This window comes from Pinus tabuliformis, chromosome 6 (assembly GCF_031772625.1).
Source record: "Pinus tabuliformis cultivar Carrire ecotype Pingquan chromosome 6, CPIR1, whole genome shotgun sequence".
Lineage (NCBI taxonomy): Eukaryota > Viridiplantae > Streptophyta > Pinopsida > Pinales > Pinaceae > Pinus > Pinus tabuliformis.
In genome coordinates, this window is record NC_142292.1 from 1,912,382,063 (window position 1) to 1,912,403,260 (window position 21,198).

Sequence of the window (21,198 nt, forward strand, 5' to 3'; positions counted from 1 at the left end):
CAACTGAAAGATCAACGTGGGAATAACAGGTGATTATGTTCCGATTAAAATAAATTTTATTAACGACGCTTTAGACACAACTTTGCTTTTTCATGTTTTAAGAGTCGAGAAAAAGCTAAAGATGACTCTAGTCTCCTTCGATGTTTTAACGAGCCCGAAGTGACAAATGCTCGGATGGACTTTTTCAGTTATAGAGTTTGAAAGAGGCCAAAAGAAACTTCTCTGGAGTTCTAGGCAGAGGGTGTGCCAAACTTTTCGCGAAACCACAGACTACGTTTTACGGTACGGGTGGTCGATCTTCGTGAATGCTGTGTTCACTGCATCGCGATCAGTAGGGCGACCGACACGGCTTCCTATGGATAAAGGCTTTGTTCCTATAGGGGTCTCCCAATATATACGCGATGGTACGTGGGAGCACAAGTCCGTATTAGTGCCACCGACTCTCAGGAGGAATCACCCACCTTCGTAGAGATCGACAGTCACTATGTTTAACGACGCCGGAACACGTCTCTACCTAGACCTCTATGTGTTTGCGTTATGTTACAAAGCGTTGTTATGTAAATTGAATTTATTTTAATGTTGATCTTGTTTAGCAGTTTGCCTTGAAGGATCACCACGAGATGTATGTAACAAATTCCTGAATGTAGTCTAAGATGAGAAGAAAACTTTTCAATCTTTCAACTTTGAAAATCTTAACTACTGAGGGAAAAGAAAGGCAAATCTTTTCACACAGATCATAGAGCACACACTAATGCAATTTTTCCTAAATGAGCATGCAAACAGTCAAATGTAAAATGCACAATGCATGTATTTTCTTTTCCCTTTCTTAATGTTGATGTATTACAAAAAGAAAGTTGTTATATAACTTTGATTTCGATTTAAAGCGAAAACAAACAAGTTTGTCCAAAATCAAAAGACACCTTAAGATTTACTTGTTTAATCACTGGAAATACATGAAATCAAACCATAATGACGAAAGTAAAAAGACTAATCAGCTATGGACAGCAAACAAGCTAACTCTTTAGACCAGCAAAATGCCTAACACAGGTTCAGATCTAAGAGGCCAAAGCAAGACTAGTTTACTCTTCGTTATGGGAAATTGTAAATGATGTAAGAAATACAAAAGAACAAGTACAATTTCGTTATATAACAGAGGTGGAAGGATGGCAAGTAAGGTTGGTTTCAGAATAGGTACAAGACTGACAACTAGCAGCAAAATCTATAGTGAAAACAGGCAAGAAAAGGGAGGAAACCCCAACTGCTCAAGGCAAAATTGGGCCAACGCAGGTGCTGCACAGCTAGTCTAGCTCTCAGCGCAGGTAGCCCCTTCGGGACCTGCGTTGCAAAGCAGGTAGCCTGTGTACTACCTGCTTTGGAAAATGAAAGTTACGTTTTCACAGTTTCTGGGTCACCGTTTTCTCAAAAATTCACGGTTTTTGCTCAAATCAGAGGCTATCAGTCAAGCACACACTAAGGGATGACAAGGAAGATGAAAAGCTATCACTAAGAGCTTACAAGGATCCTTGTAGATCAGCTCTTCAAATCATGAACATGCTCAGAAATGAGCTAGAGTAGCTGCCCTCTACTTCGCTTTTGATATAGTCAAAAGCTTTTCGATTTGGTACTCTTTTGTTCAGGAAATGAATAGCAAAATACTACAAACAATCAAACAGATACGATCCCCAGTGGAGTCGCCAGTTTGTTGTAGGGAAAAGTATCCGATTTGGATGACCCTATCCCACTCTAAGGGTGATAGTACCTCAGCAACAACTGTAAAGAAAACTACTTAAGGTTTACTTCTTTACGAAAGCAAGAGAGAATGAGGAAATACACTAACCGTTGCCTTGCGCTTAATGTCGAATCCAAACTCTTCTCTTTGCTGCTTGCTCCCAGCTCCTTGCTCTTTTGCTGGCCCAGCTACAATGAGATCCTGCAAAATAACAAAGAAGGAAACTACAAGAAGCATGCAATCATAACTGATTCACGGATTAGCATAAATCAAATATACAATTATCACAATACATCATTGAAACAAGTGCATATAGAAGAACCTCAATAGCTTTTATTAATGAAGAAGTAAACTTCTGAGAAGGTTACAACCATTGAAGGCCCCAATCCAGCAACACCTCCCAGCAGAAAGAATTTCTCCTCTTCACCTCCTTCAAGCAATCACCCAATAGCTCTATAGTGAAACCAACAACATATCATTACTTTGCACAAAATTCCAGCCTCCTGAGCTCATAGGAGAGAGCTCAATATATAGATGAATTGAGAAGGGATGAGTCAGCTTGCAACTGATGTGTAGCTGCCTTGTGTCCTCTCTCTCTTCAGTTGATCTTCAGTTCTTGAGTCCACTTGGAGAACCTTGCTTCCACTTGGAGAAACAGAGCCTCTGACTCATTACAAGGCGAAATCCCTGATCCAAGTGTCATTTTTGGAAGATTCCAGAGCAATGACTCAGTGTGCCACTTGTCCCATCTCGCTCAGCGCAGGTGGCCTTTGTTCCACTTTCTTTGCAACGCAGGTACACCATGGAGGAGTTGAGTTTCAGCGCAGAAGCCTAGTGGAGCACCTTCTTTGATTTCAGGATTGCTTGTTTTTGAGTGTTTTCAGGTGGAGAACTGATCTGAGAGCTGTTGGTTTGCTGACCTTGTTCCTCTAGGGGTAGGAACATCATGTTTAGGGACTTTGGATCCCTTGGATTATTGACAATTCATGCTTGATGCTGCAAGGCACAAAATTGTCTATAACATCCAGGGACCACGTTTTATAAATTTTGAGAATGGATACTCCTAGTACACAACAAAACAATATGAAGGCCATGTTTCATCAAATTTTCACACTGGACCCATTAGTGACATTGTAGCTCAAAATCAATCACCATTGGAATAGATGCATCAAATACATTTTCTTCAACCACTCACTAAAACTCAATCATCAACCTCTGATACAACTAAAGCCTAATCATCAATATCTGAATCAACCATAATTGAATCAATCAATCCCTGAAATATTTGACATACTGAATTAAACAATCACTGAACCTATGACACAACTTAATCAAGAATTCATTCAAACTTAATCAAATTCAACCAATCAACTCAAACAGACAGATCACTATAACTAGTACACATATATGAACCCAGAACACTGCATCAACCAGAACCAACTATAACCTCAAAATTCATGTGTCAGAATGTATACGGTTTTTCAATGAAGCCAACCTGCATGTATATGCTACTTCTTTTAGCCCAACCTACGTATACCACTATAGATACTAAATCATAAAACCTCTAAACCACAAACTGTACCAATCAGTGGAATTCTAAAGATCTACTATCATATTACAGAATGCTAAACAGATAAAATCAGGGATCACCCTTCTCCCTTGATCAATCAATCAATCAAACACAAACTCCTTATGCATTCAATGTTACTTTCAGATATAAGAAGACTTCATTGATAGACAATAGTAAAATAGAAGGACTCATCAGATAGATCAATTATTTCTGAACAATAGGATTTTATTTTGCATATGCTACTTGGAAGAGTTGAACCTATGTGTATACGTGCCTTTACCAAGGCTGACCAGCGTATAGATCTGCAAATAAAAACTTATAACTTCATAGCTATTCTAGACTTCATATATACCCACATCGTAGCATTAAACACAAAAAATTTGTTATCACTCAGATCTATCCTATCCATTATTAGATCACATAATGATAAGCCATTACGATTGTGATCCATCACTAGATCTCATCCATCATCAAACGCTTAGGTGCATAACTAGTCTAGATCAAGAAAAGCATAAGAAACCCATAACATGCATATTTTATTTTGATCTAACCCTTTATAAGATATTCATTACTTGTGCACTTAGCCCTTCGATCTTCTCCTCCTTATATATTTTTTTTCCTTCCTCAATACCTCGGAAAAAAACAACACTTAGAGACTATGGTTGATCTAGGTGGATGTTGGTGGCCACCCACCTATCCCACTTGGACCCCCACAATTCTCTCTTTAAGTTTTTTAGTTTCCGTAATTGTAGCATAAGTTACTACTTTTAGCAGTTTTTCGGGTCGTAAACTTCCGAAGCTGTTTTGAGGCCCGAAACGACGTTTTTTGGGGAAATACAGGACCATCATTGGTCCTTGGACGAATTTTTTTCTTCCTAAATTTGTAGTGCTTGGATAGATCTTTCTAACAAGCTATTGTACGTGTCAAACGAAGATTGGGTGCCAAATTTATGACCCCGGGAAGTTGATGTACCAACTTACCCAAAACGGGGCCTGCAATTTGGCGTTTCATATTCTAGGGTAAGGTTTTGGAATGTTAAGGGTTTTCCATTGTTTCTCAACAATAAATAGGGCTTCAAGCCTCACTGTAACATATTTCAGAGGCATGTAGTCGCCACATCTCTATTCAGAGATAAACTACCATCGCCCTAGATGGTTTATTTCCATTTCTGTTCGTAAGAATATTTTAGTATTTTACATCAATGAAATGAAGTATTATTTCCACTACATCTCTGTGTTTATGGTTATCTCTATAATTTTTTGCATTTCTATTTAAATTTGGATCAGTGGTATCAGAATAGTTTTCTTTTTTTCTCTGTTTTTCTTTGCATGTCCCTAACGAGGTTGGGATATAAGGAGCTAGGGCTCGATCTGGTTCAACCTTTGCAAGATCGGCCTCGCAAATCCTGGCGACCTCCTATGGCGAAAGACAAGAAAGACAAGGGGGCATGAGATCCTATCAAAATCTTGCTTGAAGAAGCCCTCAAGTGACAAAGGAATGTGATGATGGATAGTTTTGCCTAGATCCTTCAGCGGCTACCCAGAGGCAACGTATCGCTTCCAACAGCTACTCTAGAAACACCACATCATTTAAGGTACATGTTAATTTTAAAATCCCCATATTCAAGGGTTAGATAGATGTAGATATCATAGATAAATGGTTAAATCTGCTAGAGAGTTATTTTTCTATTCATGAATTTTCAAGTCGAGAAAAGATTGTTTTCTCTCTTCTCAAAGCAACACCTCACGTCAAGGACTAGTGTGAAACCTACTACGAGAAGAAGGTTGAAAGTATAGACTCACTGTTCTTAGCCACACCCACTTGGAATTCCTTTCGGGATGCCATCAAGGAGCAGTACTACCCTGTCAAAATCTATGAGGACAAATACATAAAGTGGATCACGTTGTGGCACGGAAGGGACCAAGATGTGCCATAGTTCACAAACATTTTTCATACCCTTCGCACATAGTTGAATATCAAGGATTCTGGGCTAGATTTGGTACTCAAATAATGTGGATGCCCACACAAGTACATCCAGGAAGAGATGGAGTTCCTGAACATCTCCTCGCTCGGCACGGCGTATCGATACATTGTCAAAATTTATCAGAAGTTCAAACAGAAGAAGCAAGAATTTGGATCTACGAATCTGAAGACCAATGGACAAAGCTAAGGCAAGGTGACCCAAGAAAACTCATCGAAGTCGCAAGAAAAGAAAAACACCATAAAGTCAAAGGAAACAAGAAAGTGGTGTGAGTTCCACAAGAGCCCCACTCACAACACGAGTGTCGGACCAAGCAGTCACTGGTGGCCAAGTTGAAGGCTTCCAAACTCGACAAGGGGAATGGCAAAGGGAAGCAAATAATTGATGCGAAGCCTAGCATCATTGTTGCCACCACCAAGATCTAGAAGAATGAGCCTGAAGATCAAGAGGAGGGGGAGCATCTTTTCCACTCACAGATGTGGGTGAAGGGTTTGCTGCTGTAATTCATTGTTGATAGTGAGAGCCAAAAGAACCTCATTTTAGGAGTGGTCATGAAGCGGTTGGGCCTACTGACTACACCAAACTCACAACCGTATAGTATCAGGTGGCCTCACCATGGATGAGATCTTCGAGTTCGCCAGTAGTGCCACCTTCCTTACATCATCAAACCCTTCACAAACGAGGTATTATGTGATGTTACACCTATGGATGTTTGTGATGTACTATTAGGCCAACCACACTTATGGAGGTTACATGTTGTGTATGAGTCAAGGCCTCGTGATGTCATTCTTTTTGCATAATTCATTATACAGGATATCGAAGGTAGCCCCACCTACTGCCACCTCTTTGATCACTACCAAGAAAGGTAGCAAGCTGATCTCACAGACTAGGAAAATGATTTTATGTTTGGTTCAATCCCAAAGTAAGGGGAATATCATTATTGCATCCATGACCCTTGTGAAGGGTTCCTCCACGTAGCAGCAACAAAGGGATATAGTGATAATAGAACACGGGAACAACTTCTCCTCACCCACAGGGGTACCACACAAGTTTCAGGTGGGCGACAAAGTTTGGTTACATCTGCAGAAAGAACGCCTTACAAGAGCCCATTAGAAGCTTAGACCACTTTGACATGGTCCTTACAGCAGTACGAAGGCTGTGGGGAACAATTCTTTGGAGCACAACGTTACCACATTCCTTCTCTCGCACCAAGTGTTCAACATGAACCATCATTGACCATGCTTATCACCATTACTAGACACATCAGAGATTGCAGAACAAGTTCAATAGATTGAGGAACTCAATGCAATGGGGACCATTGCTTCCTAAGGGGGAGGAATGATCCAGTTGGATGTTGGTGGCCACCCACCTATCCCACTTGGACACCCACAACTGTCTCTTTCAGTTTTTCTGTTTCCGTAATTGTAGCACAATTTACTATTTTTAGCAATTTTTTGGGTCCTGAACTTCCGAAGCCTTTTTGAGGCCCTAAACAACATTTTTTGGGAAATCTGGGAGCAACATTGGTCCATTGACGAATGTTGCTCTTCCCAAAGATGTAGTGCTCAGATAGATCTTTCTAACAATCTATTGTACACGTCAAACAAAGATCAGGTGCCAAAGTTACTAGCACGGGAAGTTGATGCACCAACTTACCCAAAACGGGGCCCACAATATGGCATTTCATCTTCTAGGGTTAGGTTTTGGGATGTTAAGGGTTTTCCACTATTTCTCAACAATAAATAGGCCTTTGAGCCTCATTGTAACACACTTTAGAGGCATGTAGTCACCACTTCTCTTCTTAGAGATAAGATACCATCACCCTAGTTGGTTTATTTACATTTCTGTTTCTAAGCATATTTTAGTATTTTACATTAATGAAATGAAGTATTATTTCTGCTGCATCTCTATGTTTATGGTTATCCCTGTAATTTTTTATGTTCCTGTTTAAATCCGAATCAATCGTATTATTTGGGCGGGATCAAATAACCATTATTCTGCTCAATATTGTGGGCTAATACCATGGTATTCACCCTTGGTATTATTTACTCTAGAATTTCCTTGATTTTCCAACCCATACATGCTATTCCTCTTGTGAAAGTGTGTGCATACATATACACTCTTTTTTCTATGAACCTGCGTGTATACGCTACATTGACAAGGTGAACCTCCGTATAAATGTTAAACTATCTAAAAACATAATTTTCCTTCAACTTATTGATTCTGATTAGTAGACCTTTGTTCCAACTTCCTCTTCTTCTATACCAATGCCCTGTTACCTATGAATTGACCTATTACACTGTGAGTTGCCTTTTACCAAATCTGAGTTGACCTACGAGTGAGTTGGAATCATGGACACCACATGTATCATAATGCCAACAATATGTCCCTTTTGGACTTGATGGAAACCATATGGTTATTAGTTGCTTCAATTTGTTGAACCTATTAGAGATATCAAGGAACACCAAAATATTCTCCGCCTTTAACATCAAGGGGAAAGGGTAGACCAAGATATTCCCCTCCTTTGAAATCAAGGGAAAAGGGCTAACCAAAATGAAGACTTTCATATCTGAATTGCTGATTATGAACATTGATCATTCTCTCCCAAGGAACATGTTAAATTCTCCAATAAAACTCCCCCTTTCTACATGCTGACATGCATTATACTATCCATGATCCCCCTAAGAATGCATAGAGTCTACCAAAGAATTATTTTCCAAAAGAGTAACATGACTCTATAACTCAACTATGTGAGTATGACCTTACTATCACTAATGACTCATACATACATCAATCTCCCAACCAAGTGGGGATATACCAAATGTGACTCATCTACTCATCTACCCAACCAAGTGGGGATATACCAATTGTTTATACATGACTGAAATATAGAAATTATTACATCATCCTTCGCATGCATAGTGGGGGTACAAATTACATCATATGACCAAAAAGGACTCACTAAAAGACTATGACAGACATAGACATATTATTACATCATGGGCCTTTATATGACCTTTACATCGAATGATGTACATGATATTTATAACAATGACCAAAGATCTAAACAAGACCATGATAGTCATCAACAACTATCATACACCATATATGACCTGCACCATAAGCATATGTGAGCAACATCCAGACCAACAACCTATATATGTCCATCCTCAGTTCCCAAGATATGACAATGTAAATATCATCAGCCTGTGGTAAGGTATGCCACATATAGATATCAACTCATCCTCTTGATCTCATAAAGATCAACTTTCTCTGTTTCCTTAGTAGAAAGAGCCCTATCATAACCTTCATGAATTAACTAAGCATGTGTCATATCTCCAAGCAATAACACAAAATCATTCACATCATATCATATGTATGGGAAAACACCATAGTCTTCATCTATGATCATAACATCATCATCAAGAACTACATGATCTTTCAACAAAACCCTCAATATATCAACCATGTATCATCACTAGACAACATCTCATATCTGATAAGCATCAACCATTATAATCAACATATGTGAGTATCAAACCTATGATCATAAAGTAAGAATTCATCATCATTATGTGGCTAAGTAAATCATGTCTCTGAATATCCATTTCTTCAAATAGCTATGTCTTCATGAGACTTGCAATAACACCATTCTATTGCAAATCAATAATATTTATCAATATGAAATTTAAGTAATCATCCATGTATCCAACATGTATCCATCAAAGAGATAGCAATATGTATCTAGAAAACCATGAGCTCATATTCATTTGTCAATCTTTCTTGATACCATCAACAACAACAATCCCCTACCATGTGAGAGCCAAGAGCTATAGGAATCCTCATCCATAACAGATGTATTGTATGCATCATCAAAAATGTCATCCAAAATAATCCATAAATTTGATATGAATAACCACTATGTGGCTTAAGAAATATAAGTATCATCTGAGACTTTATCATAGGCAACCCATGACTACAACATAGCACTATGTATCATTTTAAATCCTTTAACAACATAAGCATCATTACCATCAATAAGAATCTTTATGTACCAAGGACTTCTAAACATAATTCAACAATGTATTATTAGAGGCATAACATATTCTCCCCCTAAACCTGTACCACTAGTTCACTATCAGATCTAATCATTGCATATATTAGTAAGGATAATCAAGGCATCATCATCAACTAGTTATACATCAAGTCATTTGTTATCACTCAGGTTGTTCCCAAAAGTTGTAAGAAAGGGAATACGACCGAGGTAACCACAGACCAATATTTTAGACACAGATTCTAGCAAATTTGTATCCAGAGAGCGCTCTCCCTTTATAATTTAGCTTTTTTTTGAGGTGTATTAGGCTAGCTATGAAGTGCAAATGTTTGTTTTGAATTTTGGTTGGAAGGATGGGGAATCAATATAACGGTGAGGTAAAACTCAAGAGTTTCAGTCCATTGGGCATGATGGAGTCAGAGGAGAGTGGCTTCCTGGGTTAAGTTTCTTATTAGAGGATTTATTACAGAGCAAGGTACTCAAATATGGAACAATTCGTAGGCTGAAATCTGAGGGAATGGAGTCAATGGGTGAAGGGAATTAAGAATCCTTCATCATGTTGACAAAGGGAAAATGGATGATTACTGCCAAGGAGAAATTAAGAATTCCTTAACTAGTATTCAAGATGAAAGAACCAGGGGAAATAGAAGCAATTAAGAATTCATTGTTTATGCTAATTCTGAAGAAAAGTTTAATAATAACAGAGATTGAACACAAAGTGAAAACAAGAAAATTTTGCGTTATTCTTTTTCTCTATTATTTATATCATGAGACATATATGATATATTAAACACATAAACTATAAAACACAAGTTAGAAGAGACTTATTGATCCATGAAATGATTCAAGAATTCTACAACATGGTCCTTAGCATCAAATCTTCATCCAGTGAGCAAGACAAAATGGTTCCAACAGCCTTTTTATTCCAAATTTGTTCAGTATTACAGTCATAGCTACGAATATCCACCACCAACTAACCCCAAATACCCTGTCTGGGGGGTATTTATACAAAAATGCCAAGATATTATGCAAAATATCTGATAGAAATAAATATCTGCTGACAATTAATGTTTTTCTTACATAGATAGATACAGACAGTCTCGAAAACAGGGAGACAATAATGGTGCAATAAATTCATGTTGCACTGGTTGATCTGAATTAAAGAGAAGTAATGGAGGTAGATGTTGCAAGTTAGTTTCTTAGCTATCTCCCACTAATCCCATACAATTATCTTCTACTTTCGCTGAGCCTTCTTTAATGTTGATGTGATACACATTAATTTTCAGGACCGTGGTTCAATTTTGTTCTGCGCATTTAAAACAGATGGTGCACAATTTTATTTTAAACAATGATAAGTCTACAGGATCTCTAGCATGCTTTGCAACCACTCCGTCTCTGATATTTTATGTCTCTGTAGCTTCCTTAAGGTCTCATCAGTCTCTATGTACCTGAAGAAATTAGGTGGGGTGGTGAACAGATGCTTTACTTCATGCTCTATGTAAAAACGATTTTCCAGGCTCTCATAAAGGGACTGGCCAGATGGGAGTGTCTTTTCTACTGAGATACTTGAAGATGCACTAGCTTGATGATAGAAAATGTATTTAATTTGTGTATATAGTCCTTGTGCTTCTTCAAATGATCATTATCTCCCACATAACTTGGCAAACCCTTTTGTTTCAGGACTGTAATTTTGTCTATGAAAGAGTCAATTTCTACCTGCATGTCCTGGCATCTTCTGTCCAAGATTTTCAATAGAGTTATCATGGTTAGAACTCTATTAATGTCCAAAATGGTACGTTTTCTATCTTTGATATCCAGTGCTTCCAGTTCTTCACTGGTCCTGTTATTCAAAAAATTGATTAGCCTGTTAGCTTGCTCAGGCATTTGCCCTAATACAGCTCTTGTTTTTTGAACCTCTACTTGGGCTACTTTGATCAAATCAACCTATTCCTAAATGGTCTAAATAGACCTCCATACACCGCTAAGTGATTGAATGATGTTGGTCCAAAAAATTCCTTTGATTTCTGCCAGAAGCTTATGCAGAGAGAGATCCCTTTCCAAGGCTCTTACCTTGTTCTCCAATGCTTTGACTTCCCTTGTCTTTTCTGCCACAGTCATTTTGGATTTATCATAGCATTATTCAATCTTTGCCAGTTTTTCTTTGACTTGCTTCAATTCAGATACTTGAAGTTTTAACTCCTCCATGGCTTCGATTAATTGCTCGGTGGTCATGGTTGTACTGCTGCCCGGTGTTGTTGCTATTGATGCTGATGTTGCTCCTGTTGTTGATGGTGGGACAGTGGAAGGCACTGCTGTTATAACTGTGGGAGGGGCAGTAGTGCCAGTCGAAGTTACTTCAGGTGGCTAGGAGGCTGAATCTCCCTGATTTTCTTGTAATGCTTTCTCCAATGCCTACTCGGTCTCGCTCAATCTTTCATTCAACCTCAGATTTCTGCTGCATAACATCTGATGTCTGTGGATGCATAGGAGGCATTTTGAGCTGTTTTCTAAGGGCGAAAATGTCCTCTTCCTTCTTCCTTATTGATGCTTTTATGCCTTTGGCATCTTTGGGATCATGTCCCAGTTCAATGATAATATCCTCCAAAGATTTTATCCTGTCGCCATGTGCCAAAGAGGAAGCTTTCTCTAAATCTAGCCGAGTAGAGGTGTTCTCCAATGAGTTTTGTAATTTATGAGCCAACATCGCCTTTTCAGCTAGTGTAGAATACACCATTTCTCCTGTCCGTTTGTGCAACTCAATCTGGTTTATTGGATGAATGTCTTTGGCCAAGACCTCTAGATTTGTCATGATATAATGAGTTGTTGATTGTGGTTGCTGCACCTTTGGCTTGAAATAGCTCATGATCATTTTGCCCTCCTTTATGTCATATGTAGACATCAATATTTGCTGTTTTGTGGGGGCCATCTTAAGATAATTGTCATAAATTTGCAGCCTCAATGGATCATTTCTAGCCTTTATTTCTTCGAAAGTTCTTTTTACATCAGAGGTCTGCTTGCTTGGTGGTCTTGTGGATGAAACTTCCACACTATGCTGCCTTTCCAGCTCCTGCCTGTGTGAGATGGTTGATGTATCTATCACTGGGGATGTCTGTGGGTTGGTTGCCCTCTCACCTCTTAGGCCTTCTAATGTTTCTTCAATGATTTCCTCTTTAGATAGAGGATTCAATCTTTTCCTTTTAGTACCTGGCTATTCTGCAGGTCCACTGATAGGTGTGGCCTCTTTTCTATCCCTTTTCTTTCCCTTTTCCTCATTTAGAGGAGCCTATAGTGCTGTTATCTCTGCTGCTTTGGTCTGCACTGGAGGAATTTCCTCTTGTTGATATGTCATTTCTTGCTATTCTGTGCCTACCACTTCCTTGCCTTTTAAAGAACCTGAAACTGGTGTATTAGCCCCTTGAATAGGTTGCTGTGAAGTCCCAGCAGAAGATGTACCTACTTCGGCTTGCTGAGGTAGCTTGAAAGATACATGTCCAAAAGAGTCTAGGTCAAGGTTATTTTCTAAATATTTGATAGCTTGTTCCATTTTTTGTTGCTGAGTAAGTTCTTCTACTAACGTACCCTCTATCCATTCATCCTGATTGGCATATTGTTCTACTTCAGGGATCATATGATGTGTGTAAGCTGACAGCCGGTTTTTTACTTTTCTTTCAGTTATAAAGCCATTTGGGTCATATGGTACCCACCATAAGCTTTTCTTCAATTTAAGGACTTCCCTAATATTTTATCAGCATCTTCCCATGCTTCCCTTTTGTTAATGATAAATGGGTCTAATTGGTTTCTTATCCTTAGCTCAGCCTTTTTCTTCACATTGCAAAAATGAGTTAAATCTGTATTGATTAGTTGCTTGAAATACTCCAGAGAAAATAGTCTCATGGGCACATATTTTGGTAGCTTATAAGGGCACAGCTCACAGCCATATATCCTGATTTCAGTGTGATCCTGGTAGAACTACCAGTCACCTATCCTGTAATTCTTAGAGAGCTGTAGAATCTTCCTTATGTCACCATAGAGTCTAGGAGGAAGAGCTCCTATCAATAGAGTGGAGGCTGGATGTATGAACATGTCAATGAAGTCACAGTAGGTATAAGGGGATTCAACAATTCTGTGCAAGACAGAGGTCCAAAATATTACATACCTCCTCTCTCCTTTGGAATCCAATTTTCTGATGGGAAATATAAAAATGTCTGGGTGATAATACAACAGCAGATGATATATGAAACTTGTGTATTTAAACACTCCTTCTCTTTCCAAATTCATAAATTGACCATGGATTTTGTCAGCAATGAAAGAGGCATAATCATACTTAATAGAAGGGGGCTCCCTTGGAGTAAAGGTGGACAACAGAACCAGGACCATCTCATCCACAAATTCACTAGTCCTAAAACCCAAGATTATTGATATCATGTCAAGAAGAATTCTTCCAACCTCATTGAAGGAGACATATGAATAAACATGTGGGCCTTGGGGCTGTCATTCTAGCTTCATGAATAACTTGAAAATCCGAGCTATTTCTGCATTGGACAGTTGAGAGCCTTGCTCCAGCAAGTATCCCATGGAGAGAGAAGCAAGAGGCTGAACTGGATGAAATTGTAGCATTTCATTGATAGACTCAGTAGTTATGTAGAAAAGGGTAGTTTTTGATGGAGAGATAACTGCTTTACTGATAGGGTCATAATTTACACAGCAGTGGCAAGTAATATCTAGGGATATATTGACTAAGGGAAGGTAGTACTTGGGGAGATTGGTTTCCCATATTCCATAGATGTCATATTTGTTCAAATGACTGTTTCTGACCAGGAAGAAAGTTTGCAGATGATTTTGGCAACCAATTGGGTCTCTTATTTGGAAATCTCTGTCGGCCAAGGGTAAATGATGTTGGTCTGTATGAGATGCATTGAGAGGCATGACAATGAGGGTCACCGGGGTTTCCATTGTTCAATTCTTTGTGTTTTTGAACTGTAGGTTGAATTTTCTGTGGGAAAAAGGGCTACAAAGCAGTTTTGGATGGGTGGTATAGCAATTATGGACTGATTGAGTTTAAAATTGGCTCTTATAGGTACAATTTTGCAGAGGAAAACCAAAAACATAGGTTCAGGAGGTGGAAGAGGGTAAATACCTATGTTTTGGAAGTGCACGAGAGTAATTTGTAGGTTGATTGACGCGGTGTAGAGTAGAATGCTGGACTTTGTTGGTCGGGGTGGCGGACTGGAGCTTGCGCAGGTGCTTGGACGTTAACTTGCATGCAATATTCTTGAAACAAACAAATGAAAATGAATGAAAATGACGTTTTTTTTACGGGTTTTTTGACAAAAAATCAGCTTCGCGGGCTTTTTGGTGCTTTTGGTCGCGTGACGTCACCATGATGGGATGGTTTGTTGCGTAGTGGAAGGTACGAAAGGGTGACGTGGTTGTTACGTCTGTGGGTGGGGTCAACGGGGGCGGTAAGTGGTTCGGGCTTGCACCGCTTATGGGCCAAAGCGGTTTTGGTGGGGAGGGCCAGAAGCATGCCGAGGGGCGCCGTGTGTCCCTGGTATGGTGGGAATACCAATGGCTCCCTGGGTGGTAATCATCAGAGGGGAAGGGTGCCCCAATATGATTGTGGGCCGTCCAATCAATGGGCCCGGATCAAACGGCTAGCACTTAATGGAGATGGCAGAAGGCTATGGTGTGGGGGTCCAATCATATTAAATGCCTTTTAGTGGTTTCGAGCCTTATTTGATTGGTTAGCAGGGTTTGAATTTTTTAGTCAATTAATGTGGCGTTAATTGATTCCAACACAATGCGCGGGTTAGGGTTATTTACAAAGTTCCAAGTGAACCCATAAATTCCCAATTTTAACAGGAATATGGTTTATATTTAAACTGCGGCGGGGAATATTAGAACAAAGGGTTTTTATTTTATATATATACTATGGGAGGGGTTTTTAAAGGACAGGGATTTATATAATATAGGGTTAAAGCCAATATGCGAAATGTGTTGAAAAGAGCGTTAAGTTATGGAGTTTTAACACTTAGGATTAAGGGAACAAGAGGATTTTTACACAATAAATGTGGTTTCTTTGCATTAAGTAGGAAAGCTATTTTCCTCAGGTTTTTTTCATGAAATGGAGTGATTTAAGAGTATTGAGCAGATCTCAATATCCTTGGGGGAGATTAGTAAGTTTTTTTGGGAGAAGTGTGAGGGGAAGTTAGACATGCATTAATTGATTTGTAGCGAAACCATTGCCATTGTACTTATGATATCAAATGAGATGAACCTCTTGAGAAACAAAATTTTATCATAAGCATGCTTATGCAACATCAAGACTGCCTACCCAGCATACAGTACCTAACATTTTTTCTTCCTTTTACATGGGTGCACTTGGACTAGCAAACCCTTTCTCTCTTCTTTTTTTTTTACTACAATCCTACCTAAGTCTGCCCTTATTTCTTCCAAGGGCTCAGATTTAACTGTTGAGCTCCTTCGATTCTCTACCTAACTACTTATCTACTAAGATTGCACTGTTTGGATAGATTTCATTCTCTATCTCTACAAAATTAAATTTAAACATGAAGTGGCCAAGATTAAGCTATTTGGCCACCCATCAACTGTGGCAAGAGTGAAACTAACTGCACATAATGAAATTTTTTGTAAAAATAGAATAGTAGTGGCATTTGGACTAGCACACTTTCATTGGTCTTTTTCTTTGGGGTTCATTTCCTTTCTTTTTTGACCATTTTATTCTTTTTACCCTTTGACCTTTTTTTGAGGGCATACCCTCTTTACATTTTTTAATTTTGTGAACTTTTCAAAATATGGAACCTTTGCAGCATGGAAATGATGAAAATATTTGGGATTTTACCAGTCAATCATGAAATATGACACCTATTGTTATAGGAGCATAACATTGGCTCCACTTGGGGACAACTTTTCCTAGTGGAAAGTCAAGAACAACAGGTCAGATGGCCTTATGTATAGTTCTTGCTGCATTCTTGAAATTTTCCTTTGCCGTAGGTAAATAAAATTGTACAAAGGAGCATGTAAGTTAGACCCATCTCTCATGAGCTAATACAAACCATTGTACCTCTATTTTTGGATAATTTGTGTAACTATTTGTTCTCATATTTTCAGCTCCCAAGTCTTCTTCTTTAATTTCTGGTAAACTAAAAAACGTTAACACAAAATGGTGGCACAGTTCCTTGATTGTTCCTCAAAATTTCCTACATATTCCTTCCCATTCTTATTGCTGTGATAAACTGTAGAAACTAAACATTCTTATGTACAAGTTAGACTCCTGATATGTCAACAATCTAGATCAAAATAGTGTTTCAGCATTAGACCATTAACTGGTCCATCTTCTACTTCTGTACTATCCAGACTTTTCAAAAAGTAGGTATTGTTTCCTTGTGAGGCCTGAATAACAAGAGGTCCTTTCCACAGGAAGTCAAACTTCCCATGTTTTCCTTTATCTTCCCTTCTAGAATACCATTTCAGTATTTTGTCTCCTATGAAAAAATCCTCTGTCTTGGTCCTCTTATCAAATACCTTCTTGAGTTTTTCTTGTAGCACTTGAGATCTGTGATATACCTCTTCTCTAGTATGCTGCAAATGTATAGTCTGATTTATTCTTCTCTGGATGTCATTGGGTTGTACTTGGACTTCTTGCAATAATTTCATTACAGGTATTCCCAAGGAGGAGAGAACTACAACTTCCATCCCATAGAAAAGCTCTTAGGGACTAGTTCCAATGGATCTCTTGGTACTTAACCTGTCTGCCCATAGTGCATTTATGAGCTTCTTATGCCAATTTTTCTTGTTTTCTTCCAATACTTTCTTAATGATATTTATGAGGCTCTTATTGGATGATTAAGCTAGACCATTACCTTGGGGGTAATAGGTTGTGGAGTGGCCTAAGGTAATATGGTATTTGTGAAAAAAATTAATCATTCTCTTGGATTTAAACGCAACAGCATTGTCTATTATAATTTTTTCAGGACAGCCAAATCTAGACAGGATGTTGGTTTCTAAAAATTTCATGATCACTGAATCATTGGCTTGTCTACAAGGAATGGCTTCTATCCATTCGGTAAATAATCTATAGCAGTCAAAATCCATTTATGCTGGCTGGAAGAGGGAGGGTGAATTTCCCCAATGAAATCTAAACCCCATTGCTGAAATGGTATTTCAGTGGAAATCGGTCTAAGGGGTAGAGACCTAAGTTTCCTCTTGCCTTCAAAGATTTGACATTTATGGCAAGTAGTAACAAACTTTTTGACATCAGCAAACAAAGTGGGCCAGTAAAATATAGCCCTTAAGATTTTATCAGCAGTTGATTTCTAATATAAATGTCCACCACAATCCCCTGCATGAAATTCTTTGAGCACTTTTTCAGTTTCATCCTTTGTTAGACAATTTAGTAGAACACCTTCATGATTTTTCTAAAAGAGAGAACCATCTAAAATAAAAAACTTTACAACTTTCATTTTTATAAACCTTTTCTTTGTTCTGGATAACCCTGGAGGAGCCTGCAGGTTTAATAATACATAACATATATCGGCATACCAAGGTGATTCTAGTAAGGCCTGGCTGATTTATGGAGTCACCATCTCCTGTTCATTATCTAGTTCATTATCCAGTTCATTAATATCTAGGACTAGGAAATTGGTTTCAGTCAAGAGTTTAGCCAATCCCTATCCTTTTATGATTTTGTGGGTTTTATTTCAATATCATACTCTAATATAGTAGCAATCCGTTTACCTCTTTTGCCTTCATCCCCTCCTGGGTTAGGATATCTTTGACAACAGTGCTTGGCACATAAGCTATTATATGAGAGTATAATACATAGACTCTTAATCTTTGATGGCTTTCACAAGTGCATAAGCTTGCTTTTCCATGATTGGATATTTTAGAGGAGCATCCCTTAGTGCTTTGCTAAAGAAAGCTATGGGCTTTTCACATCCTTGATCATCTTTCTGTAGCAAAACAACAACAATAGTGTGTTCAGATGCAAATGAAAATATCATGAAGCCTCTGTCAAATTTTGGGTTTGTGAGGACTGGTATTTTGGTTAAGGCTACCTTGATTTCTTCGAATGCCTGTTTGGCTTCTAATGTCCATTTGACCTTGAAATCCTTTTTCGGCATATTATTCAATAGTCTAATTAGTTCAGCCAAGTTGGGTATGAATCTTCTTAAAAATTTTATTTTCCCTAGGAAATCTTGGAGTTCTTTGACATTTCTGGGATGTGGATTTGTAAGATGGCTTATATTCTATCAGGGTCAATTTTGATGCCATCTCTTGAGATTATGTGACCCAGCAGCTTACCTTCTTCTAAGAAAAATAATGACTTCTTTGGATTTAGTGATATACCATATTTTTGCAGGTTAAAAACACTTGTCTCAGATGATCTAGGTGCTGCTGATATGGTTTGGAAAATACCGTGAGATCATCTAGGTATATGAATAGAAAATCATGAATCTCTTTAGTAAAAGCTATGTCCATTGCATGTTGGAAGGTTGCCCCTCCATTCTTGAGTCCAAATGGAATTTTCACACATTTAAAAGTTCCCCATGGATTTGTAAAAGGAGTTTTTTCTTGATCATCAAGGTGAACTAAAATATGGTTGAAGCCTGAAAACCCATCTAGTAGTGAAATTCTAGAGGCACCTACTACCCTTTGTAAAATGTGGTCCATCTTAGGTAAGGGGTAGTGGTCCTTTAAAGAGACTTTGTTTAGATTCCTAAAATCAACACACAGTCTGATTTCTCCTGTTTTCTTCCTAGTGGGCACTAAATTGGAGAACCATTCTAAAAATCTAATGGGTGCAATTATCCCAGCTTCATACATTCTTTTGACTTCTTTTTCAATTAGAGGGAGGAGTACAGGGTTTAGTCTTTTGAGTTTTTGCTTGAAAGGTTTCTAATTTTTTTTGAGGGATATGGTATGTTGAATCATAGAAGGATCATGGGATTTGAGATCTTCATAGCTCCATGCCAAAACGTCCTAGAATTCCTTGAACAGTTCAATATATTTCAGCTTTTGGTCAGGAGGAGAAGTTTTGGACAATTTTATCATTTTAGGATTATTTTCAATCCCTATATTACAGTCCTCAATCTCTACGTTTAAAGGATGCATTTTGGGTTTCCTTGGGATATCATTAGAGTAAAAAATGTCTTCCAGAGGAGTTAATCATGTGGGTAAAAAATTATCCATTAAATCAATAACTTCAGATTCTCCTCCTATAGTTTCATCAAAGTCTATTTCTTTCAGCTCTTGCAACTATTTGTTGGTAGATTTCATTGGATGTAGTATTTGAATTGTTGTTTAAGCTGAAATGTGTGTTTGAACTCTGTCTATTTGATCAACTTCTCCAATAGTGCATGTATCTATATTAGTGATGGAGAATTCCTATTTTAAGGTCAGGAAATTGTTAATATGAGTGTCATTGTCAAACACCTGCCAATTTTTTACATTGCCAGTCACAGTTGGCCAATGTTTAATTTTAGCTGTAAAATGATGATTAGGCTCAAATGGGAGTTTACAAGTGCTGGCAAATGTTGCCAAATTGTGAGCATGTAAACTGTGTTTCCTTGGCATTTTGACAAATTGTGTTTCAAGGAAGGTGTTTAGTATTTCAATTGCTACTCCTCTATAAGACCTTAATCTAAGATAATTTGTGAGGAAGTTTCCTTTCATTTGTTGTATAACTAAATCAAAGTCTCCTAAAATTGATACCCTAACTGCCCCTAGACTTTTGATCAATTTAAGTCCTAACAAGAGGGCTTCATATTCAGCCATGTTATTAGTACATCTAAAATTCAACCTATATGCATGTCCTTCAGCATGATCATTTTCCATATTATGTATCCAAAACCCTACCACAGCTCCCAGTTTATTGACTAATCCATCAAACTCCAAATACCATAGGATTTCTTGACTACAGGTAGTATCAGGGGTCTTAGAAATTTTCCTACTAGGCAGATTTGGATCTTCAATTTCATGACGTTTCCCTTGAGTATCTATTATAATAATTATTTCAGAAATTTCTTGGGTTTGGGCAATAGGTTTTTCATCTATGATCTCTTCTTGTTCAAGTGCTAAAACCTTGTCATCAGTTCGAGGGTAAATTTCAGCATTGTATAGGATAAAGGAGTCCATGTCAGAATGCATGGAGTAAATAGGAAAATTCTAGGGTTTCTTCTGACTGCTGACCACATATTTCATCAAGGTCTCTTAGTACAATCTCTTTGGCTGGCCAAAAACTGAAATGGTGGCATATGACATGTCCAACTATAAAGATCCCTGGAGCTTTGCACCCCAAGATCTAGATAGCAACATGCCATACTTTGGTGGAATATCAGCTACCACTACATCCATTAAAATTGTCTCAGTGGGGTATTGAACTAGTGATACACATAAATCTTTGATCAATCCTAGACATCTGACCTGGCTTGAATCAAAAGAGAACAAGTCTTTGTATGGCCTGGTGATATCTAGGTCCAACTTTTCCATCACATATTTGGGCATTAAATTATGGTAAGCTCCAGAATCAAACATTGCATTGTGTAGTACTTTGTCATGAATATTGAGTCTTACATAGAAAGGACGAATGCCTCCATCTACTGCTTTTCCATTTACTTCAGGACCAAAAATCAATTCTGGTTGGTCATCAAGTACATTTACTACATCTTTGTTTTCAGAAATTTAAAGTGATCTGTTGATTTGTTCTCTATAGACATCATGCTTAGCCAATTCTGATAATGGAATTGCTATCTTCAACTTGCCTACTTCAGTCTCAAGGTTAAAAGTTTTTTCTGTTTGAATTTTTTCATTTCGGGTAGCGAGACTCTCTATTCTGTTGTTT